This window comes from Schistocerca cancellata, unplaced genomic scaffold (assembly GCF_023864275.1).
Source record: "Schistocerca cancellata isolate TAMUIC-IGC-003103 unplaced genomic scaffold, iqSchCanc2.1 HiC_scaffold_1106, whole genome shotgun sequence".
NCBI classification, from domain to species: domain Eukaryota; kingdom Metazoa; phylum Arthropoda; class Insecta; order Orthoptera; family Acrididae; genus Schistocerca; species Schistocerca cancellata.
In genome coordinates, this window is record NW_026047105.1 from 9,833,947 (window position 1) to 9,860,601 (window position 26,655).

General features: G+C 44.1%; 1 protein-coding gene across 1 annotated transcript in view; it reads left to right on the forward strand.

Annotated features, from left to right (window-relative positions):
• Positions 1-26,655, forward strand: part of LOC126156206 (zwei Ig domain protein zig-8-like) — a 476,222-nt gene that overhangs the window by 388,248 nt on the left and 61,319 nt on the right. The window lies entirely within an intron of this gene.

Here is a 26,655-nt window from a genome sequence, read left to right on the forward strand (position 1 = left end):
CGGTAGAACATTACGTAGGAAATCAGCATACATTGTACCATGTAGATTGCCATCGACAAAATGGGGGCCAATTATCCTTCCTCCCATAATGCCGCACCATACATTAACCCGCCAAGGTCGCTGATGTTCCACTCGTCGCCGCCGTCGTTGATTTTTCCGTTGCCCAGTAGTGTGTATTATGCCGGTTTACGTTACCGCTGTTGGTGAATGACACTTCGTCGCTAAATAGAATGCATGCAAAAAATTTCTCATCGCCCCGTAATTTCTCTTGCGCCCAGTGGCAGAAATGTACACGACTTCTAAGTCGTCGTCATGTAATTCCTGGTGCATAGAAATATGGTACGGGTGCAATCGACGTTGATGTAACATTCTCAACATCGACGTTTTTGAGATTCCCGATTCCCGCGCAATTTGTCTGCCACTGATGTTAGGATTAGCCGCGACAGCAGCTAAAAGACCTACTTGGGCATCATCAACTGTTGCAGGTCGTGGTTGACGTTTCACATGTGACTGAACACTTCCTGTTTCCTTAAATAACGTAACTATCCGGCGAACGGTCCGGACACTTGGATGATGTCTTCCAGGATACCGAGCAGCATACATAGTACATGCCTGTTGGGCATTTTGATCACAATAGCCGTGCATCAACACGATATCGACCTTTTCCGTAATTAACACAGGTAACGTATCACGAAGCAAATACCGTCCGCACTGGCGGAATGTTACCTGATACCACGTACTTCATGCATGTGACTATTATAGCGTCATCTATAACAAAGCGAAAAACGTGGTCCAACTAAAACGTTCATATTTCTTTACGTTCTACACGAATATGTAATAAAAAAAGGGGGTTCCTACTTAAAAAAAAACGCAGTTAATATCCGTTTGACCTATGGCAGGGCCATCTAGCGGGCCAACCATAGCGCCATCTGATTTCCCCCTTGACAATTTCGTTCTTTGTAGTTTTTTAGTTTGACGCTTATTTCGTGTGATATTTGACCCGGTCATTATCAATGGACCGCCCTGTATAACGCGGGTCGTTGGGACGCGGAAGACATTGTAGTCGTTATAGTAATGCCGAAATGTAGCGATTTATCTGATGTCCAAAAGGGCGTGTTCATTGGGTTTCAGGACAAGGGTAGGAGCATTTCCGAAACGGCTGAGTTTGTAAATTGTCGGCGTCCCACCGTGATTGAAGTATACCGAGTATTTCAGAAACGAGCCATACAAAACCGGCGCCGAGGCAAAGTATGGAGCACCACGGCCCGTAGATAGCAGGGGTGAACTACGTCTGCGGAGAAGTGTATGGGCCAACAGATGTTTAAACTGTTGAGCAACTGGTCGCCCAGATGAACCAAGGGAATACAAACAGTATCTCCTCAACGACCGTTCAGTGAACGTTGCTGTTTATGGGACTCTGCAACTGGCGTATGGTTCATGCACTCAAGCTGACTGCTGTTCATCGGCGATGATGACTGGGACATGAACGCCATACGGCAACTGGACGTTGACTGAATGGCGACAGGTGGCCTTTCTAGATAAACCACATTTAATATTTCATTACTCAGATGGGCCTGCAACAGTCGTCGGAAGGGTCCAGGCCGAAGGATGGAGCGTGTACAGCATGAAACGTCTGAAAGCAAAGGGTATAGGAGAGAGAGTTATTTTCTGGGGAGTGTTTTTGCGGCATTCCTTGGGCGATCTCATCTTTCTAGATGGCACAGAGGATCAACACAAGTATATATCTATAGTTGGGGACCATGGCCAGACCTGAGAGTACATGTAGTTTATTTTTCCTCGACAGGATTACATACACCAGCAGTACAATTCCATGTGTCACATAGCTCATGATTTTAGTGTACTCAGAATGTCCACCAAACTAACCAGAATTAAAACCCAATCGAGAAGCTGTAGGACTACCTCAATGCAGCTGTTCGCACCATGGATCCATGAAACCTAGAACAACTGCCCACTGAACTGAAGTTGGCATAGTTCCACATCCCTGGCGATTCTTTCCAGGAGCTCATAGACTTTCTTCCAGCACGTATGCACTGCAACAAATGAAAGGTCTTTTCAAAGGTGTTCACATTAATGTGAATGGACTATGTTCATATGTGTGTGAAATCCTGAGGCAGCATACCGCACAGGCCATCAATCCCTAAACTTACACACTATTTAAGCTAACTTATGCTAAGAACAACACACAAACAACCATGCCCGAGGGAGGACTCGAACCTCCGGCGGGAGGGGCCACGCAATCGGTGACAAAGCGCCTGAAACCGCAATGCCACTCCCCGCGGCACTGGACCGTGTATTTTCTTCTTTACCAAGTAATACAGTCGGTTCTTGTAACTTCAAATGGCTCTGAGCACTATGGGACTTAACATCTGAGGTCATCAGTCCCCTAGAACTTAGAACTACTTAAACCTAACTAACCTAAGGACATCACACACATCCATGCCCGAGGCAGGATTCGAACCTGCGGCCGTAGCAGCAGCGCGTTCCGGACTAAGGCGCCTAGAACCGTTCTGCCACAGAGGCCGGCTCTTGTAACCTTCCTAGATATAGAAACACACAACTGTCTCTATAATTTAAATGTTAATCATATCAGATTTCCTTTCGATGTACTTCTTATGCAGTATTGTAATCATATTTTGTTCGATTTTCAGGTCTACTTCCTAAGTTACTGAATTACGTTAATTGACTCGTTGGAGACGTTTTCCTCCATTAGTCAATCAGTACCATTTAGTCTGCAAAACGAAATATTTGTTACACGATTCCTTAAGATGTGTTTTTTTCTGCGCCCAGTTTATGGATCTAAAAGCTTCTGTTTACATTGCAAAATAGTTGAAATGGCTCTGAGCACTATAAGACTTACCATCTGTGGTCATCAGTCCCCTATAACTTAGAACTACTTAAACCTAACTAACCTAAGGACATCGCACACACCCATGCCCGAGGCAGGATTCGAACCTGCGACCGTAGCGGTCACACGGTTCCAGACTGAAGCGCCTAGAACCGCACAGCCACACCGGCCGGCTTTAACATTGCAGAGAATAGTTTCTTCTAATTGTGAACTATCCTGAATTCTGAAGAAGTCTTATGGGAAATGTAACGTTTTTGTATACGTTCTTTATTATAGTAACCAAAGTCAATCAACGTCCGTTTTTCGCAACAGATTTACGTAGATTAGTTGGTACAAAGTTGAAATCTTTATCAACAGCTATGACTACTCAACAATGCAATCAGGTTAAATCACAAATGTTAAAATAGAAGAAAAAACCGGCGATATTTTGCGCAATGGGGACACACGTAAGGAAATGGCCATTGGCGGGATAAAGAGGTGTCGCCAGATATGAGTTTATAGGGAGATACACCGACTTTATGATTGAGATAAACGGTTTCTGACCCCGATGTCAGCACCAGGCATGTGCCATTCCATCATGAGTTAAGAGAGATGACCCAGTGGAACATACTCCACGACAACTGCAAGTACATACACTGAGGTGCGTAAAGTCATGTCATAGCGATATGCACTTATACAGACGAGGTAGCCTCGCGTACATGAGGTATAAAAGGGCACTGAATTGATGGAGCTGTCATCGGTACTCAGGTGATTCACTTGAAATGATTTAGGACTTGATTGTGACTGCACGAAGGAAATTAGCAAATTTTGAACGCGGAGTAGTACTAGGAGCTAGACGCAAGATTGTGTTGAGAATACCGAATTTCAGGCACTACCTCTCAACATGATCAACGTAGTAGTCGACAGCCTTCACATAACGACCGAGACCAGTGGCGTTCGCGTGGAGTTGTCAGTGCTAACAGACAAGCAACACTGCGTGAAACAATCGCAGAAATCAATGTAGGACTTGCAACGAACGTATCCGTTAGGATAGTGTGGGAAAATTGCGCGTTAATGGGCTGTGGCAGCGGACTACCGACGACCGATGCGAGTGGCTTTGGTAGCAGCACAACATTACCTGCACCGACTCTCCTGGGCTCTAGACCACATCGGTTGGACCCTACCAGAGTGGAGAACCGTCACATAGTGGGACGAATCCGGATTTCAGTTGGTAAGAGGTGATAGTACGAGGTGCATTCAAGTTCTAAGGCCTCCGATTCTTTTTCTAATTAACTACTCACCCGAAATCGATTAAACTGGCGTTAATTTTCGACGTAATCGCCCTGCAGACGTACACATTTTTTACAACGCTGACGCCATGATTCCATGGCAGCGGCGAAGGCTCCTTTAGGAGTCTGTTTTGACCAGTGGAAAATCGCTGAGGCAATAGCAGCACGGCTGGTGAATGTGCGACCACGGAGAGTGTCTTTCATTGTTGGAAAAAGCCAAAAGTCACTAGGAGCCAGGTCAGGTGATTAGCGAGCATGACGAATCACTTCAAAGTTGTTATCATGAAGAAACTGTTGCGTAACGTTAGCTCGACGTGCGGGTGCGTTGTCTTGGTGAAACACCATACGCGCAGCCTTTCCCAGACGTTCTTGTTGCAGTGCAGGAAGGAATTTGTTCTTCAAAACATTTTCGTAGGATGCACCTGTTATCGTAGTGCCCTTTGGAACGCAATGGGTAAGGATTACGCCCTCGCTGTCCCAGAACATGGACACCATCATTTTTTCAGCACTGGCAGTTAGCCGAAATTTTTTTGGTGGCGGTGAATCTGTGTGCTTCCATTTAGCTGACTGGCGCTTTGTTTCTGGATTGAAAAATGGCATCCACGTCTCATCCATTGTCACAACCGACAGTCCCATTCATGCTGTCGTTGCACGTCAACATTGTTTGGCAACATGTTACACGGGCAGCCATGTGGTCATCCGTCAGCATTTGTGGCACCCACCCGGATGACACTTTTCGCATTTTTAGGTCGTCATGCAGGATTGTGTGCACAGAACCCACAGAAATGCCAACTCTGGAGGCGATCTGTTCAACAGTCGTTCGGCAATCCCCCAAAACAGTTATCTCCACTTTCTCGATCATATCGTCAGACCGGCTTGTGCGAGCCCGAGGTTGTTTCGGTTTGTTGTCACATAATGTTCTGCCTTCATTAAACTGTCGCACCCACGAACACACTTTCGACACATCCATAACTCCATCACCACATGTCTCCTTCAACTGTTGATGATTTTCAATTGGTTTCCCACCACGCCAATTCAGGAAACGAATGATTGCACGCTGCTCAAGTAAGGAAAACGTCGCCATTTTAAGTATTTAAAACAGTTCTCATTCTCGCCGTTGGCGGTAAAATTCCATCTTCCATACGGTGCTGCCGTCTCTGGGACGTATTGACAATGAACGCGGCCTCATTTTAAAACAAAGCGCATGTTTCTATCTCTTTCCAGTCTGGTGAAAAAAAATCGGAGGCCTTAGAATTTGAATGCACCTCGTCTTTTATGAGTTTTGTATAGCCATGGACCCAAGTTCTCAGCAATCCGCTATGCAAGCTGGTGGTGTCTGCACAATGATGTGAGTTGTCTTTACATGGAATGTACTGGGTCATATGGTTCAATTGGACCAATAATTGACTGGAAATGGTTGTGTTCGGCTAGTTGTAGACCATTTGCAGCCATTCATGGCCTTCATGTTCCCAAACAATGATGGAACTCTTATGGATGACAGTGCGCCATGTTACTAGGCCACAATTATTCGCAATTGGTTTGTAGAATATTCGGGACATTTCGAGCGAATGACTCAGCCACCCAGGTCGCCCAACGTAAATCTCATCCGAGAATTATGGGACTTAAACGAGATGTCAATTCATGCACATAAACCAGCACCGGTAATCCTTTCGCAATTATGGATGGCTATAGTGGCAGCTTGGCTTAATACTTCCGCAGGGAACTTTCAACGACTTGATGAGTCTATGACACATCGAGCTACTGCAGTACGTTGGGCGAAAGGAGTTGTGATACGATATTAGGAGGTATCCCATGACTTTGGCCATCTCTGTGTGTATCACTTATAGCGCTGTGCAGCCCTATTACACCTTCGTGCCCCTGTGGTGACTGTTTTATTACTGTTATCGCCGCAGAGTCCACCAATCTGCTGGGAGTTATGTCATCTGTGCCAACAACTGGTGAGGCTATCTTTATGGGAGGCTGTATCTTCATCCATCACAACACCCACCTGAGGATTATGGAGAGCTCCCGGGGAATGGTGGCAGTGATCCATCAACAACACTTCAGCCTCAGTATGTCAGGTTCGAATCCTGCCTCGGGCATGGATGTGTGTGATGTCCTTAGGCTAGTTAGGTTTAACTAGTTCTAAGTTCTAGGGGCCTAATGACCTCAGCAGTTGAGTCCCATAGTGCTCAGAGTCATTTGAACCATTTGAACATCCTGCGGGTGAATCTGCCTCCCCTACTGCAAGTAGTGCCTTTGGTGATACGAATAGTGATGTAACTCCTACATGATGGTTCTCCAGCTCGCTGCTACCATAAGTGTGGAGCTGAAAAACTAGTACAGATAGAACATTCGGATATGCCTGGTGTGTTCTGATGTGTCGCTTCATTCACTGAAACTGACACGGTCAAAGATATTTCATCTTCACATTGAAGTACGTGTACCTCTCTAGGATGTCACTCACAGCTGTGTGTCCATAAGTTCTTTTCTGCTCTCTATTCTCTCTTGGAGTTGCCCTCATTTCCCAAAATCAGCCTACGGAGATCAATTTATTGATAAGAGTTGTATATGTCATTTACAAACCACAGAACGTTACAAAGTGTTGTACCCCTACTGTGTATATAATGGTCAGCTTAAGGCAGAGCTGGCCAAGAATTCGGCTCGCGAGCCATGCCCTGGCTTCCGTGCCATTGTGCTCAACCTTACTGCACACTTCCCCCACCATCACGACACAATGTCTGAGTGCGAGGAGGGGGAAAAGAGGGACCACTAGTACGCTGAATTTGAATGGCAATGCTCTCGCACTACATACGAGTAAGTTTTGTTTTACATTCGTCAACAATGTAGGTCACAAAAAACAAATTTTCAGTAGAGTTTTATTACTTTTGTCATTCTTGAGGCATAAAGTAATTTATATCTGGTACAAACGGTCCGCGTACAAACAGAGCCGGCCGCTGTGGCCGAGTTGTTCTAGGCGATTCAGTCCGGAACCGCGCTGCTGCTACGGTCGCAAGTTCAAATCCTGCCTCGGACACGGATGTGTGTGCTGTCCTTATCTTAGTTACGTTTAAGTAGTTCTAAGGCTAGGGGACTGATGACCTCAGATGTTAAGTCCCATAGTGCTTAGAGACATTTGAACCAATCAGACAGACACATACAATTTCACACTCAGGTTGCTGTATATTCGTGACTTATTTAGTTTTATAATCAAAAGAGTGCTTTGACACACATATCTTGATCAAAGTATTGTGGCACTGTTGCAGCCTCTTTATGGAGAAGTGGAAGCTCTATGTGAGGTAAGCAGTGTAGACGTCTTGGACAGTTTTATTGTAAAGCGACTTGTCTTTAACAGAGGTATTAACTTATGGACCGATGAGTTGCATCTACATGGGCTCAGGGGCTCTTTCAAAGAAAGCGTCAAACGGTCTCGATAACAGCTCAAAATCAAATCTAAGGTAGGCAGTGTCCTGAAAACGTTCAGAAAACTATCTTTGTAACTCTTTCAAGACCATGAAGAATTATTTAAACGTCGTGTTTCTTTTAGCGCCAGGGAGCTTAAAGAACTAGATTCTCTTAGTCAGAATATGTATCTTCTACCATCCTTACCGAACTGGACATAAGTTGATTCTCACTTTGGAATGTCGTCTTAGTGTGGACAGTGTGCAGTCAAGTCCACTTAAAAAGCAAGGTCGGCAGTCCATTTCGAATTCTCTAATTTTCGTCCATGCACTGTTTTTTTTTATAAGTTCAACAATATCAGGTATTAAATCGAAAAAATAGTTCCACATGCCCCTTGACTTAATACGAGTATGTAATATGTAATCTACATTATTCGTTCAGTTACATCAAAAATTGTTGCAAGTGACGCTGGAACAATTAGTCTGACTTCAGCAATTTTACTGTTCGTACCACTAATTTCTACGCGCATTGCACAAAGTGTTTATTGACGTACAGCACAATGAATCCAGTCTGCTGAGCATTGTAATTTTTTGCTCTTTCAATTTTACCAACTACGTCTTTACAATCCTCCTACATAGAGCTGTAGTAGCGTTCGATATCTAATTATCAGTACCCATAATATATTTTGAGAATTCATGTCGCTTTCATCTGTCATTCCCATTCATTTTTAAAGTCTTGTGGCTATATATGGCTAGACTGACTCTTTTTGTGCAAACAAGCACCGGACCAGTGAATGTCCTTCATACTGCCAACAAATACTGAAGGATAAATAGCGCTGATACCACGATTCTGCCTCAGTGGGAAGACAGTACTGCCGATCGAAAAATGCTACAGCGCAGCGCAATGCTAAATGAAACGTCGCGCGGCATGAGGTACTCCCAAGAAGGAAGGTGTAAATTCGTAGCAGTCCATCCGTGGTCCGCACACTTGGAGAGCCTGTAGTTTGGCACACTGTGGCCAGCCTTGGACTACAGTCAGTTTTCACTGAAAGACGTATTATGCCTCTTTTAGGCTTCAATTAATTAAGAGGGATAAGGGTATATTATTTACCAATCTCCCTCAGTAACAGATTTACTGCCTATCTTCCACTAACGTTCTTTAAAGCGTGTTTGTTATGTGCTACGTAGCTTTCTTTCCATCAGACAAAGGATGTGTTTATTCCGTAGCGCCTGCTAATTAGTTCAGCATAATAGGTGAGATAGATTATTTCGTCCATGACTAAATCAATTTATTCGATCTCATGACTGTCCCGCCTAATTCCGAAAGACCTACGGACTATGTGTCCCCATTTGCATACGCTAGGATGAACAGATTATGTTTTTGGAAATACTGTCGTTCCTGAAACCCTATTAGTGTTTGGAATACCTTTTTCGTTTCTCCCGTAAGTGTTCACCATCATGTCCAGAATTTATGATATTATTGCCTCTGTATCAATTCGCATTACATGCAGCACATAGTGGGACAGATGCCCTGGCCGTTAGGTATCTGTATCAAAAGTTCCTGTTTGCCGTATTTCACAGATGTTTGCTTCTTAAGTTGGCTTACACATTTCGACAGCTTCATTAGCCCAGGGAAGTATAGATACAGAAGGTTACTCAGCTGTTCTCTTGCATTAGGACTTGCGATTTGCTACTCCGGAAGCGACAATATGTTTGGTGAAGAAAGTCTAATGCTTGTTTAATTTTGAATGTCGGCTCACTGAAATGCGTGTAGAAACCGACGAGTACAGGGTAAGGAAAAATGAGGACGAGACAGATCCCTGCTGAACTTTGCAACCTCCTCATCATTATGAATGAAAATCATATTTGTCAGTTTACCTACGAATGCAGAAGCGATGGTTTATTGTGATGGCGAGTGAAGTTCTAGCGAATATTTCGATGGGGTAACGGGTGTATGAAAGTATCCAGTTTATGGAAGGAACTTACTTCTTGCAGTGAAACATAATTTGTCTTCATATCTTTACCGAAAAATATGTCTAATATTCTGCTATTGCAATATAAGTTAAAAGTCTCAGTTTCCACTGTCATATCAGCTACACAGCAAGATAGAAATGCGTTGGTAGAGGGACTAATTTTAAAGTATTATCATTGGATTTGCCTTAATTCCTGTTCCTCTGCCTCGATGAAACACACACATGTGGGTGAGGACAATTTAAGAAGTAGTGTGTCCGCAATTCGTGGTCGTGCGGTAGCGTTCTCGCTTCCCGCGCCCGGGTTCCCGGGTTCGATTCCCGGCGGGGTCAGGGATTTTCTCTGCCTCGTGATGACTGGGTGTTGTGTGCTGTCCTTAGGTTAGTTAGGTTTAAGTAGTTCTAAGTTCTAGGGGACTGATGACCATAGCTGTTAAGTCCCATAGTGCTCAGAGCCATTTTAAAAGTAGTGTGGATCAGTATACTTTATTGCAAGGATGAGTCGATGCACCATTTGCAGGTGTATATTTGAAAATGAATACAAGTTAGTTTTTCCTTCAAACTTCTTGTGCCCCTTTATGGCTATGAGGAGACAGACTTCAAACTGTACCACCTGAAAAAGTTGACGGCTGAACGCCGCTCGTGTAAATTATTTATATGTGTGTTCTGACCTGATTACAGACACCAGGCCCTCTTTTACATCGGACCCGTGTTTCACACAATCAGGACTATTTCAGATCACAGTTACACAAGATATTATAGTTTCAATATCAGAAATAGTATTAAAATGATTTCACTGCCTGTAGTGACAATATAAGCGATACAATGAACAAATAAAGTTAACATTGGCATTGTTTGTACTACCACTGCTGCTGCCGCCACTAGTACTGATATTATTATTATAATAATGACAATAAAAACACTAATGATAGTAGCTGTAATAAAAAGAATTAATGGGTGTACAAATCAGATATTTTCTGATACAGGGAGCCATGGGGATAGGAAATATAAGCAGACTGCACCAGGTATAAATACTGGGAAATGAGGAAGACCTGACTGGAAAGAAAGGTGTTCGAGGATAACTAGTGTATAAGGAGTCAATGGTAAACATCAATGTTGCTTCAGTAGGTATTTCATTAACTGTCTTCTGAAGCTGGAGATGTTATTCAGTTCTCTAATATACCGTGGGAGGTTACTCCAGAGCCGGGTTCCTGCTCCTGAGAAGTAATTCCAGAAAGTGGCTGATCGATGGAATGGGACAGAAAGGATTTTTCTCTTATAGGAATGGGGGTTACTGCCATGTTGTTCAGACAAGAGCGTTAATGCCGACGAGAGATATGGGGTGGGGCGGGGGCGGCAGTATATGTCGATAAGACAGTTGAGAAGACAGATGGTACGGAAATCTATGTGCTTGTCTACATGTAGCCGGGATAAATGTTCGTATGACGATGAGATATAATCAAAGAGGCAGACATGACATATATAACGGATACAGGCATTCATAACTAATTCCAAATCCACGAGATTTTCTGAGAAAGGCTTTGCAAGATAACATCACCGTCATCAACAACCGGAAGTACTTGTATTTGTACAAGTTCCTTTTTCAGGTCAGGCGTGAGGAGCTTTCTATATTTTTATAGGTCATGGAAAGATGCTTATCCCTTCTTGCAGTCTGTGGCTACATGCTCAGTCCAATTTAGATATTCGTCTGCTATTATTCGTAAATTCTTTATTTAAGGCGAGATGTGGTCATTTGCCCCATTTAGGGTTATATATGGCAGGGATTGAAGATATTTGGAGCTAATGAACCTGTAATGACCAACCAAAACTGCTTGGGTTTTGGATGGAATGAGCCTTAACCTCGTATCAGGTCGGTATTGAGAGTCTCAAAGTCGTCACCATGTTAATTGGTTTTGCACTTTGATACAACTGGAGGGCGTAACAATACATGTAGTACTTTCCGTACGACAAAACTGAAGACTCATGCTTGATATACAGTGAAAAACAGTAAAGGACATAATACCGAACCCTGGGGGAGGCCTAATATTACCTGCTCCCGTAGTGAGTTTATGGCGACGGACATGACGCATTGATGGCGAGACGTCAGGTACGCGAATGCTACGGTCGCAGGTTCGAATTCTACCTCGGGCATGGATGTGTGTGAAGTCCTTAAGTTAGTAAGGTTTAAGTAGTTCTAAGTTCTAGGGGACTGATGACCTCAGCTGTTAAGTCCCATAGTGCTCAGAGCAATTTGAACCATTTGAACGTCAGGTATGAGCGGAAATATTGCACCATTGCACTGTCTTGGCGAGAAAATGAGGCTGTTACCTTTCGCAAGTAAAATATGGACCTCAGCTGTTAAGTCCCATAGTGCTCAGAGCCATTTGAACCATTTGAACGTCAGGTATGAGCGAAACTATTGCACCATTGCACTGTCTTGGCGAGAAAATGAGGCTGTTACCTTTCGCAAGTAAAATATGGAAGTCGGCAGGTTCAAATGTGGTATCTTAGAAACCATTCTTACATATGGTTTCTGGGGAACATATCAGTGACCACTAACGATAGAGCATATCGGTCGCTTTGGAGCGCTGTGGAAGATGTGAAACTGCTACCAGACGATCACGTGACCCCATGGATGACCTAAAATAGGCAGTGTACTGAGACGTATTTGTCAATATAGTTCGCAGAATTCGTGCAGTAGCTTGGATCGACAGGGGTTGGTGTTTCATCGCAGAGTGTGTAACGTGTCCACAGGGAGTAGTGAACCACTCGCCTCCATATAACACGTTGTAGAAACGGTAGTCATAAAAGAAATCTAACCGACCGCGAAAAAGGGGCTCGTCTCGCTCCTTGTCAGTGACAATGAGTTTCAAATAGGACGCAATTTCTGACATCAGTGAATGCAGTTCCATCTAAACGAGCTTCGGTCCGAATGTTCTGAATATAACTGCAAGTAATAGACTTCTGGAGTTGGGTATCACGCAGGAAACAATTGTTCACACCGTCACATGCAGCTGAACGGCTGTTGAAAATGTCTGTCACTACTTTGACAGCGGGTAAAAAGTAGCGGACAGCATCTCCGCAGCCTGCTAGCTCTTAGTGATCAAATTGGCAAGGAATTGTACTAGTCAGATACAGCATATCTGAAGACGGTTACGGACCCTCTCTCTTACTGGACTGAGGTTTTCACGAAATCTATAAGTGGTGTTTCACGGTGTCATTATGATGTCTGCTATGGGTGACTAAGTTTTAGTACGTCATGCTTGTGTTTTCATACTAATCTCATGTTATGTAATACCTAAATTGCACAAGAAAGGATAAAATCACTCCGCGAAGCTGTTATAGAATCGGCTGCTGTCACTGAGATTGAAGTCAATCGATACGTGCTGGTAAATCCGCATTACGCCAAACGTGCCTGCCACACATTGGATTCCACTTATGATTATGTGTGTTGACTATAGTTAGAGCGTGTGACGCTGAAACAAACCACTGACCTTCGTTGAGATAACAGTAATCGTAAGACGAAAATAGTGTTGACTTCAAATTGTGTCCAACCAGAAATATCGCTGAAATAGTGTACAACAACATACACCGATTAGTGCAGAAACTGCTCTCTGTTATGTATAACATTGTTGAGCAGCAACATTGTGAATAGAAACGACCCGCAAAACAGATAAACCCAATTAGCACTTATCTATTACGTCACGGTTACATAAAAATTGGAACTCAGTCTACTATTTGTTTATTAACAGTTGATGTAATGTAATCAGAAGTGTTTCATGACCAACACATTCAATTACAGTCAGAGGCCCATATGTATCCACTCATTTTCTATTACGTTCCAGCCAGGTCAAAGGCATCTCTGTATAACAGATATTGTTCAACCTACCTGCTTCATTTTGATCTGTAATTATTACTTCACTTGTCCATTTTAATGTGTGTAGTTCCCTAGTAGGTTTTCTCATGTTAAATTTCCGTTTTTTATACAAAACTGATTTTTTACACTTTAGTTTCAGTGAACTGGCACTCAGAAATCTTTAAAATCGTCAAATAAAGCTGTATGGTCACCAAAAATATCAATTACAAACAAGTATATCATTAGGAATCTAACAGAAGTACGGTGAAATCCAGTAAGGCTAAATCCAGTTTTTTCGGTTTTATGGTTTGTTTTCATGGAAGTTAAACAACTATAAATAATTATTAAAGCACATGAATAATTTATTTGGCATGGTGTGCCAACAGAGTACAAAACAGCTAGGTAAGAGGGAGCTGTTATTTAGGGACGATCACTCGAGTTTGTAAAACATCTTAAACTGGAGACTTGCCACTGGGATTCTGGAAAAAAATGTCAGTAGCCATCCTCCAAAATGTGTAGGGACTGTGGTTGTTGTGAGCGGACGCAAGGAGAATTGGCCACTCTTCGGGGGCAGGTGGAGGCTTTGTCTGTTAGGCTCATCGAGCTCGAGGCGCAGGCGTCGGCTCGTAGTGGCGTTGGGGCAACTGTGGTGAGACCTATGCCTACTTCGGTGGCCTTGGAATCACATGGAACCCCTGATGTCGCTGCGTCTTCCGGCAGTGAGCATCTTACCGGTCAGCCATCACTCCAGGGTGAATGGCGGACAGTGGTGGGCTCGCGCGTGCCTGGCCGAAAGGCGAAGGTGGGATCTGGCCGCGTGGCAGCTGCCTTACCCCTTTCCAACAGGTACGGGGTGCTTCCTAGTGGTGATGACATCGTTTCCGAGCCACCACAGGATGCCTCGCCTGTTGGGCCAGTGGCCGATTCTCCGGCAAGGTCCCGACAGTCACAGAGGGCGGGCCTATTAGTTATAGGGAGCTCCAACGTTAGGCGGGTTATGGAGCCCCTCAGGAAAATAGCGGGTAGGTCGGGGAAGAATGCCAGTGTGCACTCGGTGTGCTTGCCGGGGGGTCTCGTCCGTAATGTGGAGGAGGCCCTTCCGGCAGCTATTGAACGCACTGGGTGTGACCGGCTGCAGATAGTAGCACATGTCGGAACGAATGACGCCTGCCGCTTGGGTTCTGAGGCCATCCTTGGTTCCTTCCGGCGGCTGGCTGATTTGGTGAAGACAACCAGCATCGCACGCGGAGTGCAAGCTGAGCTTAATATCTGCAGCATAGTGCCCAGAGTCGATCGCGGTCCTCTGGTTTGGAGCCGTGTGGAGGGTCTAAACCAGAGGCTCAGACGACTCTGCGACTATAATGGTTGCAAATTCATCGACCTCCGTTATTGGGTGGAGAACTGTAGGGCCCCCCTAGACAGGTCAGGCGTGCACTACACACCGGAAGCAGCTACTAGGGTAGCAGAGTACGTGTGGCGTGCACACGGGGGTTTTTTAGGTTAGAGGGACCCCCCCTTGGGCGAAACGATAAAATACATGACGGCTTACCAGAGAGGACATTATCATCGTTGATAAAGAACGTCCGTCCTCAGAGACCAAAAACAGGAAAAGTTAACGTAATATTGGTAAACTGCAGGAGTATCCAGGGCAAGGTTCCTGAATTAGTATCTCTTATCGAAGGAAATAGTGCGCATATAGTATTAGGAACGGAAAGATGGTTAAAACCGGAAGTGAACAGTAACGAAATCCTAGACACAGAATGGAATATATACCGCAAGGATAGGATAAACGCCAATGGTGGAGGAGTATTTATAGCAGTAAAGAATTCAATAATATCCAGTGAAGTTATTAGCGAATGCGAATGTGAAATAATCTGGGTTAAGCTAAGTATCAAAGGTGGGTCAGATATGATAGTCGGATGCTTCTATAAACCACCTGCATCAGCAACCGTAGTAGTTGAGCGCCTCAGAGAGAACCTGCAGAACGTCGTGAAGAAGTTTCGTGATCATACTATTGTAATAGGGGGAGACTTCAATCTGCCAGGTATAGAATGGGATAGTCACACAATCAGAACTGGAGCCAGGGACAGAGACTCTTGTGACATTATCCTGACTGCCTTGTCCGAGAATTACTTCGAGCAGATAGTTAGAGAACCAACTCGTGAAGCTAACGTTTTAGACCTCATAGCAACAAATAGACCGGAACTTTTCGACTCCGTGAATGTAGAAGAGGGTATCAGTGATCATAAGTCAGTGGTTGCATCAATGACTACAAGTGTAATAAGAAATGCCAAGAAAGGAAGGAAAATATATTTGCTTAACAAGAGTGATAGGGCACAAATCGCAGAATATCTGAGTGACCACCATCAAACGTTCATTTCTGAGGAAGAGGATGTGGAACAAAAATGGAAAAAATTCAGAAACATCGTCCAGTACGCCTTAGATAAGTTCGTACCGACTAAGGTCCAAAGCGAGGGGAAAGATCCACCGTGGTATAACAATCATGTACGAAAGGTACTACGGAAACAAAGAAAGCTTCATCATAGGTTTAAGAGTAGTGGAATCATAGCTGATAAGGAAAAGCTGAACGAAGCGAAAAAGAGCGTAAAGAGAGCAATGAGAGAAGCATTCAACGAATTCGAACATAAAACATTGGCAAACAATCTAAACAAGAACCCTAAAAAGTTTTGGTCATATGTAAAATCGGTAAGCGGATCTAAATCCCCTATTCAGTCACTCGTTGACCACGATGGCACCGAAACAGAGGACGACCGAAGAAAGGCAGAAATACTGAATTCAGTGTTCCGAAACTGTTTCACTGCGGAAAATCGTAACACGGTCCCTGACTTCAGCCGTCGCACGGACGCCAAAATGGAAAATATTGAAATAAACGATATCGGAATTGAAAAACAACTGCTATCACTTAGTAGCGGAAAAGCATCCGGACCAGACGAGATACCCTTAAGATTCTACAGTGATTATGCTAAAGAACTTGCCCCCTTTCTATCAGCAATTTATCGTAGATCGCTGGAAGAACGTAAAGTACCTAGCGACTGGAAGAAAGCGCAGGTCGTTCCCATTTTCAAGAAGGGTCATAAATCAGATGCGAATAATTATAGGCCTATTTCGCTTACGTCAATCTGTTGTAGAATAATGGAACATGTTTTGTGTTCTCGTATTATGACGTTCTTAGATAATACAAATCTCCTTCATCATAACCAACATGGATTCCGCAAACAGAGATCATGTGAAACTCAGCTCGCCCTGTTTGCCCAAGAAATTCACAGTGCCGTAGACACTGGCGAGCAGATTGATGCCGTATTCCTGGACTTCAGGAAGGCATTTGATACGGTTCCGCACTTACGTTTAGTGAAAAAAATACGAGCTTACGGAATATCGGACCAGGTTTGTGATTGGATTCAGGATTTCCTAGAAGAAAGAACACAACATGTCATTCTTAACGGTTCAAAATCTGCAGATGTAGAGGTAATTTCGGGAGTACCGCAAGGAAGCGTGATAGGACCTTTATTGTTTACAATATACATAAATGACTTAGTTGACAACATCGGTAGCTCCGTGAGGCTATTTGCAGATGACACGGTTGTCTACAAGAAAGTAGCAACATCAGAAGACTCGTACGTACTCCAGGAAGACCTGCAGAGTATTAATGCATGGTGCGACAGCTGGCAGCTTTCCCTAAACGTAGATAAATGTAATATAATGCGCATACATAGGGGCAGAAATCCATTCCAGTACGATTATGCCATAGGTGGTAAATCATTGGAAGCGGTAACGATCGTAAAATACTTAGGAGTTACTATCCGGAGCGATCTGAAGTGGAATGATCACATAAAACAAATAGTGGGAAAAGCAGGCGCCAGGTTGAGATTCATAGGAAGAATTCTAAGAAAATGTGACTCATCGACGAAAGAAGTAGCTTACAAAACGCTTGTTCGTCCGATTCTTGAGTATTGCTCATCAGTATGGGACCCTTACCGGGTTGGATTAATAGAAGAGATAGACATGATCCAGCGAAAAGCAGCGCGATTCGTCATGGGGACATTTAGTCAGCGCGAGAGCGTTACGGAGATGCTGAACAAGCTCCAGTGGCGGACACTTCAAGAAAGGCGTTACGCAATACGGAGAGGTTTATTATCGAAATTACGAGAGAGCACATTCCGGGAAGAGATGGGCAACATATTACTACCGCCCACATATATCTCGCGTAATGATCACAACGAAAAGATCCGAGAAATTGGAGCAAATACGGAGACTTACAAGCAGTCGTTCTTTCCACGCACAATTCGTGAATGGAACAGGGAAGGGGGGATCAGATAGTGGTACAATAAGTACCCTCCGCCACACACCGTAAGGTGGCTCGCGGAGTATAGATGTAGATGTAGATGTAGAAATAGCAGTTACGGGTAATTGCGAGGACTATGGTACACGCAGATTACGAGCATATGTGTGCAAGTTACTGACAGGAGCATTGCACTGTAGAGTGGAAATGAAATTTGGGGATCTTTTATAAGAATATCAGTTTGGCTTAAGGGAACATGAATGCACCAGAGGGGCAGTTCTGAAGTTGCGGTAGAAAATTTAATCGAGAGTTGCACAAAATCTTCACAAGTCGACCTGTAAAAAGCAATGAATCACATAAGACGGTGCAAGATGACCGGTATCCCTGGAAAATAGGCACAGCCTACAGCGCAAGATGGGTAATATTCAATGTGTGTATGTGCCAAGACTGAACAATAAAACCGTAACACCTAAATAGGTAACTGGATAAAAAAGAGCGTACGGCAAGGATGCAATCTTTCTCTTGCACTGTAATAACTGTATCACGCAGAATCAATGAAGAAAATGGAAGACAGTTTCGGATCGTGGATTAAAATTCAGGGTGGAAGGATATCTATGACTACATTCGTTAACTTCAATGCTACTCCCTATGAGAGAGAGGAATAATTACATCAAATACCGAATGGGTAAATACTCTAACTAGCGTAGAATATGGTGTGAAGGTAAATCAAAGACAAAGGTAATGAAGAGTAGCGAAAATGCGATCAGTGAAAAACTTATCAAATGACAAGTCATTAAAGGAAGTCTAGGAATTGTGTTACCCCTGAAGCAAAATACTGTTTGACAGACACATCAGCACTGGCAATTAAGACTGCTTTCGACAAAAGAATTCAACTCTTATTCTCAATCTGAGAACGAAATTTCGAGCAATTCACGACTTGTACGCAGCATTATATGGAAATCAAACATGGACCACATCGCCATAGAATTAATAAGTAATGTAATGTGTAGTGAACACTATCTGAAAAGGGGGGTCATGATGATAAGACGTTTATTAAACATTGGGGAGTAACTTCCATATTACTAGGGGGAACAACTAGTTATTTCATTTCTTGTTCCACTCCTAAAAAGAGCGAGAGAAGAACGACTGTCTGTATGCCTCCTTGTGACCTCTAATTTCTCGTATCTTATCTTTGTGGTCCTTACCTGCAATGTCTGATGGCGGCAGTAAAATCATTCGGCAGTCAGCTTCAGATGCCGTTTCTCTAAATTTTCTCAACAGTGTTCCTGGAAAAGAACCTCGCCTTCCCTCCAAGGATTCCCATTTGAATTCCCGAAAGAATGCTTACGTGTTTCCGGAACCAGCCGGTAACAAATGTAACAACCCACCGCTGAGCTGCTTTGATGTCTTCCTGGTAAGGATCTAAAACACTCTCGCAGTATTGAAGAGTAAGTTGCACCAGCGTAATATAGGCGGTCTCCTTAACAGACGAACCACACATTCCTAAAGTTTTCCCTATAAAAGGAAGTAGATCATTTGCCCTCTCTTCCAGAGTCCTCACATGCCCGTTCCATTTCATATCGCTTTGCGGAGTCACGCTCAAATTTTTTAACGACGTGACTGCGTCAAGAAGTTCACTACCAATGCAGTATCCAAACATTATGGGTTTGATTTTCCTACCAATCCGCATTAACTTATATTTTTTCACACTTAAAGCTAGCTGCCATACATCACACCAAGCAGAAATTTTGTCTAAGTCATCTTGTATCCTCCTACAGTCATTCAACGTCGATACCTTACCGTATACCACAGCATCATCAGCAAACAACAGAAGATCGCTGCCCATCCTGCCGGCCTAATCACTCATGTGTACAGACAACGAGAGCCGATCTATCACACTTCCCTAGGGCACTCCTGACAATAACTTTGCCTCTGATGAACACTCGCCATAGAGAAAAATATAATGTGTTCTATTATTAAGAAGTCTTTGAGCCACTCACACATTTACGTAGTATTCCATATGCTCGTATCTTCGTCAACAGCCTGCAACGGGGACCGTGTCAAATGCTTTCCGGAAATCTAGAAATATGGAATCTGCCTGTTGCCATTCATCCATAGTTCGCTGTATATCATGTGAGAAAAGGGCAAGCAGAATTGCGCCTGAGTGATGCTTTCTAACACCATGCTGATTCGTTGACAAGGATTTTGCAGTAAATGGAAATTAGGGATATAGGTCTGTAATTTTGCGGGACAACTTTTTACCCTTCTTGTATACAGAAGGCACCTGCTCTTTTTTCCAGTGGCTTGGAATATTGCAAGCTTGGTGAGGGGCCGCTCTCTGTAAAACCGAACTGGTATTCCATACGGACCTCGTGACCTATTTGCTTTCAAATCTTTCAATTGTTTTTCTACGTCAGGGATGCTTTTGACAGTGTTCTCCATACGGGAGTATGTCAGATGGTCAAGTGACGGCATGTCTGTACGATTCTTCTACGTGAATGATTTCTTCAACGTGAAGTTTAAAACTTCCGCTTTCGAGTTGTCAACAAGTGACTGAACTGAAACCTTAGACACGCTTCGTGATTTTACGTAGGACCAGGACATTGGCTTGAAGACTGGACTGAACTGAAACCTTAGACACGCCAAGTGATTTTATGTAGGACCAGGACATTGGCCTGAAGACTGGTGATCAGGACCTTTACGAATTCAGCTCTGTTCCCTTTGCTGGCCAAGGTCTGGCAGTGAGAATTCTATCCTCGAAAGGATTCGAACTGGCTTGTCGCCGCATCGAGCGCTACTGCCCTAGAATGCTAACGTTGATAGAGGTAGGAACTGCAGCTCAAACCAAGCTTTTACAATATCGATAATTAAGTGCTACTCATTGATAAAGTGGTAGTCACAGAGTACGACATCGTTGCGGACTGCTTTAAACCAATCAAAATTCTAGAGATAAAAAAGACCTAAGTATGATGTAAGGGAAAGGCGAGAGCTTGGGTACGACGCAGCTTAGTTTTGGGCAACGGTATGGAAGTAGGAATGATACGATGGGGCAGGATTGATCTGAGAGCATAGCTATGGATTGGGAAGAGAGATCCTTTAAGATATCCTTTTGATGGTATACGGCGTGTAAGTGCCAGTGGACACTGGGGGATAGTCTTTATACAAGATTTCTATAAAAATTCGTTAATCACATATTTTTCGGACCTGACTACGATACAGTGCACTCCAGTTAAACGGTTTCCAATGCAGGTGACAGTCAGTTTCCAAAATAATTGATGTTATTCGTCAACGAGCGTTTATGTGGATTCGATCGTTGTTTTAGTGTACCCCTATATACGAGCTTGTTCAAAACTTAAAAATGCTACACTACTAGCCATTAAATTTGCCACTGCAAGAAAAAATGCAGATGATAAACGGGGATTCATGGGACAAATGTATTATACTAGAATTGACATGAGATTACATTTTCAAACAAATTTGGGTGCATAGATCCTGAGAAATCAGAACCCAGAAAAACTACCTCTGGCCGTAATAACGGTCTTGATACGCCTGGGCGTTGAGTCAAACACGGCTTCGATGGCGTGTAGAGATACAGCTGTCCATGCAGATTCAACACGACACCACAGTTCATCAAGTTTAGTGACTGCCATATTGTGACGAGCCAGTTGCTCTGCCACCATTCACCAGACATTTTCAATTGGTGATAGATCTGGATAATGTGCTGGGCAGGGCAACAGTCGAACATTTTCTGTATCCCAAAAGGCCCGTACAGTATCTGCAACATGTGGTTGTGCGTTATCCTGCTGAAATATAGGGTTTCGCAGGGATCGAATGAAGGGTGGAGCCACGGGTCTTAACACTTCTAAAATGTAACATCCACTGTTGAAAGTGCCGTCAGTGCGAACAAGAGGTGACCGAGACTTGTAACCAATGGCACCCCATACCATCACGCCGGTTGGTACGCCAGTATGGCGATGACGAATACACACTTCTAATGTGCGTTCACCGCGATGTCACCAAACACGGATACGACCATCATGATGCTGTAAACGGAACCTGGATTGATCCGAAATATGACGTTTTGCCATTCGTGCACCCAGGATCGTCGTTCACCATCGCAGGCGCTCCAGTCTGTGATGCAGCTTCAAGGTTAACCGCAGCCACGATCTCCGAGTTGATAGTCCATGCTGCTGCAAACTTCGTCGAACTGTTCGTGCAGATCGTTGTTGTTTTGCAAACTTCCCCATCCGTTGACTCAGGGATCGAGACGTGGCTGCACGATCCGTTACAGCCATGCGGATAAGATGTCTGTCATCTCAACTGCTACTGATACGAGACGGTTGGGATTCAGGAGGGCATTCCGTACTACCCTCCTGAACACACCGATTCCGTATTCTGCTAACAGTCATTGTATCTGGGCCAACGCGAGCAGTAATGTCGCGATACGATAAACCGCAATCGCGATGGGATACAGTCCGACCTTTATCAAAGTCGGAAACGTGATGGTAGGCATTTCTCCTCCTCACACGAGACATCACAACGTTGCACCAGGCAACACCAGTCAACTGCTGTTTGTGTATGAGAAATCGGTTGGGAGCTTTTCTCATGTCAGCCCGTTGTAGGTGTCGCCACCGCCGCCCACCTTGTGTGAATGCTCTGAATAGCTAATCATTTGCGTATCACAGCATCTTTTTCCTGTCTGTTAAATTTCGCGTCTGTAGCACGTCATCTTCGTGGTGTAGCAATTATAATGGCCAGTAGTGTACATCATCAAATTCTGTTCCAGACTCTGAGAGTCGCCGATATTGACGTAGGATATGGTCTAGGTCGTGTGTGGAAGTTAAAACTTATGAGAAGCTGCTGTTGATGTATGAGAAGTGTTGCAAAGGCATTTGAGAGACTAATTATAAAGGACCCTGCGCAGGATACCTATAGACAAGCAAAATCGTGAAAAACATGCCGACATATGATCTGTCTGCAGGCGTCGCCCAATCCCGGGTCTTGAAACCCCTACTCCGGATGGACACTGAGAAACCTGTGTTGCATCGATGATAAATATTTCTTCTTTTATTCCTCAGAATAAATATTCTTGCCGTGTCTTACACTACGGCTAGTGGCGTTGGAGTGGACTCCTCGGCGTCCAGACGCTGACTGAGGGCTGCCGATAATCGTTGCATCAGCCCACAGCGCAGGCGAGTACACTGCGTGTGTGGCGGGTTGCCAGCCCGTGGATTGGGAAGGCGCATCCCATCGGCTGGCCTGCTACGCACGAGGCTGTAACCGCGGTGTGCGTGTCTCACACGCCGTCCTGAGACTACTAAGTACCTCGCAGGTCACTGCTCTTGTTGTCCCATAGGTGGACCACGAAGTCAGACGCTGATTCCGGTCCGCCGGTTTGGCAGGCCGTCTAATCCGTATGATGCAGTCTTTACAGAGCAGTCGGTGCCCTTAACTGAGACAGTGTTCGTTTTGGGAAATTCAGTAATGCCTGCTGGCTCTTAGTCACCTGTGGCTAAGTCTCGGTGGTGATCCAATCAGGCAGCAATAATATGACGAATACTGGAACAATCTCACACGAGATAACCAGAGAATAGAAAGTAAAGGATATGAGTGGCATCGATTTTACTAATCGATCGCCGGCCGGAGTGGCTGAGCGTTTCTAGCCGCTACAGTCTGGTACTGTGCGACCACTGCAGTCGCAGGTTCGAATCCTGTCTCGGGCAGGGATGTGTGTGATGTCCTTAGGTTAGTTAGCTTTAAGTAGTTCTAAGTTCTAGGGGACTGATGACCTCAGACGTTAAGTTCCATAGTGCTCAGAGCCAACTGAACCACTAATGGATCGACTGCAGGCTAGCGGGGTGGAGCGATCACAGCATCGTGGAGCGTCTATGCAGTAGACGTCGTTCGTGATTTCCCAATCGGTCTCGCTGCTCTCGAGTCATGGGCGATCTTTAGTTTTACTGTATTGGATTAATCAATTTCTTTCACTGTCATTACTCCTTCCTCAAACCCTTAATAGATGTGGTTGGGTCCTACCTAGCACTTCTTACATAGTGATGCAAGAGTAACAGTGCCTAGTTAGTCCGCACTCATCTTACACTATCAGCTGAGCTCACTCAGACTCATACACGGAAGTGTTGGTGACGCACTCTTGATGACCGACTAAACGTGCCGAAATGTGTAAGCCTAGCCGCTAGCTCGTTTTAATACTTTCTAGTGCTTGAGCAACGCTGTGCTGCAGGGACGTCCCTCTCCTAATGATTTAATCTCTTGGTACGGTAACATAGTGATGTGTTGAGCTCAGAATGGCAGTTAATTGTTCCAGTAATCACAGTCCTCGTAGGATTCCACAACACGGTTGTGCAAAGGGTCAGATGAGTGACACCAGACATCGCCACCATTTACGCGAGTGCACCATGAAAACACATCAAGTCACACCTGCTTCGTTACCAACAACTGTCTGACAGGGAATGCTTCCCTAACCGCAATACACTCACGATGTGCACTTGGCGGACTTTTCCTGTTTCCTGTTCCCCTGGGTGAAGGCAGCCCTCATAGGATGATGATTGTTGTTGTTGTGATCTTCAGTCCTGAGACTGATTTGATGCAGCTCTCCATGCTACTCTATCCTCTATGATGGTACGAGTCTGTAACATATGTCAAAGTAGCTTTGACGTACTGCTTAAGAGAGATTCCAGAAATGAGCTTCGGATGCCTTCCGATCGTGGAAAACTCACTGGAAGAAGTATGTTCTATCTCGAATAATTTTAATTATTTCTATTGTATCTTCAGTTCATTTCATATCTCATTTTGTTTTGGCAATAGAAGATAGAAAAAGGAAAGCTGAAGTTTTAAATTTCACATTTAAGAAATCACTCACGCAGGATAATGGTACAAACGTACCATCGTTTGACGTACTGGAGACCACGTGGAGGACAAATTGGTACGAGTGGGGTAGAGATGGAACTGAAAGGGTTGGATAAAAATAATAAAACGCTGGTTCAAGATTGAAACCCAACTGTATTTTACGGAGGGTACCCTGTGGTTCTGGGTCGGTACTTAGCCTGCTTTTGCCGCAAATCTCTAGCTCAGCAAAATGTCTCAAGTAACTGGAATGAGGCGCAGGTGACTCTTATGTACAACAAAGGTTAGAGAAGTGATCGCAATAATTACAGAAAATTGGAAATGCCGTGTGACCAGGGCCTCCCGTCGGGTAGACCGTTGGCCTGGTGCAAATCTTTCGAGTTGACGCCACTTCGACGACTTGCGTGTCTATTGGGATGAAATGATGATAAGAACAACACAACTCCCAGTCCCTGAGCGGAGAAAATCTCCGACCCAGCCGGGAATCGAACCCGGGCCGATAGGTATGACATCCGTCGCGCCGACCGCTCTGCTACCAGGGGCGGACTATAATTACAGATCAATATGCTTAGTGTTGGTTTGCTACTGAATGTTTGAACAAATTCTGAGTTCCTACATAATAAATTTCATGAAAAATGAAGAGCTTCTGTCCACAAATCAGTAGGATTTACTCGTAGAAATGATCGTTCGTGCAAAACTGAACTTGCCGCTTTTTCACATGATATCCTACAAGGCACGCACTGTGGATTAAAGGTAGATTACATATTCCTAGATTCGTAGATAGGTATCTGAACGTTCCCGCAAAGCAGACAGTTGACGAAAGTCCGACCATACGGTTTAGTACCCAGATATGGGAATAACTTGAAGCCTTCGTATGTAATAGAACCCACTATATTGTCTTCGACGGCGAGTGTTCGTCAGAGACAAACGTAACGTCAGGAATACTCCAGTGAAGTGTGACAGGACCGCTTTTATTCTCTATACACATAAATGACTGCTGGACAGGGTGAGCATCAATTTACGACTGTTTGCTGATGACGCTATGCTGTAAGGAAAGCTGCTGTCGTTGAGTGACTTTAGGAATATAGAAAGGTGACTTACACATTCTAGCTGGTAAGATGAATGGCACCTTGCTCCGACTATAGAAAAATGTAAGTTATTGCTGATGGGTAGGAACAGAGTATTAATGGGATGCAGCGACATAGTAACATCGATGAAATATCTGGGTGCAAAGTCTCAAAACAGTATGAAATGGAATAAGCACGTCAAGTTGGTAGAAGGGAAGGCGAATGCTCGACTTTGTCTCGTTGAGAAAATTTTGGGAACGTTTAGCTCATCCATAAACGAGACGGCATATACACCGCTAGTTTGACCCATTCTTGAGTACACATCAAGTGCTTGGTGTCCCGAACCAGGTGGGATGAAATGAAGATGTAGAAGTAATTCAGAGGCCTTCTGCTATATTTGTTGCAGACAGGTTCGATTAGTTCGCAAGTATTAATTCGTGAACTCAAGTGGGAATTCCTGGATGAAAGCCGGCGAAATTTTCACAAGGTGGAATTTAGAGAACCGGTATTTGAAGCCGACTGCAGAACGATTAGGTTTCGCCAACGTAGATTTCGAGGAGTATCATGAAGATAATATACTAGGAATTTCAAAATCTTGAACACGGCTGCGAAACAGCAACTGCGTAAGTCTGAAGAGACTGAAAAATCAGCCTACCAGTTGGAAATAAAGGTTTATTAGCCCTTGATGTAGGTTTCCATATTTGTAAAAATATCTTCTTCAGAAGATACATCACATGATTTACCATCATGTGATGTAACAAGACCCACTACATCCGCAGAAAATATTTTTACAAATATCGAAACCTAAGTCAAGGGCTAATAAAACTTTATTTCCAACTGGTAGCCTGATTTTTCAACTTCTTCATATGAGGTATTAGGGCTCTTACGGATGCTTTCAGACAGTTTTTTACGTGTCATCCTGTGTGCGAAGACAGGAAAGGAAATGTGCAGAATGGCCGTTACAAATTTGGACACCTCGAGAAAAACTGCTGTCCCTGCAGTCCGCTGGCGCTAAGCGCTATGATTCGCCCACCTCAAAGTTTTGTCGCTGCGTGTACACTTA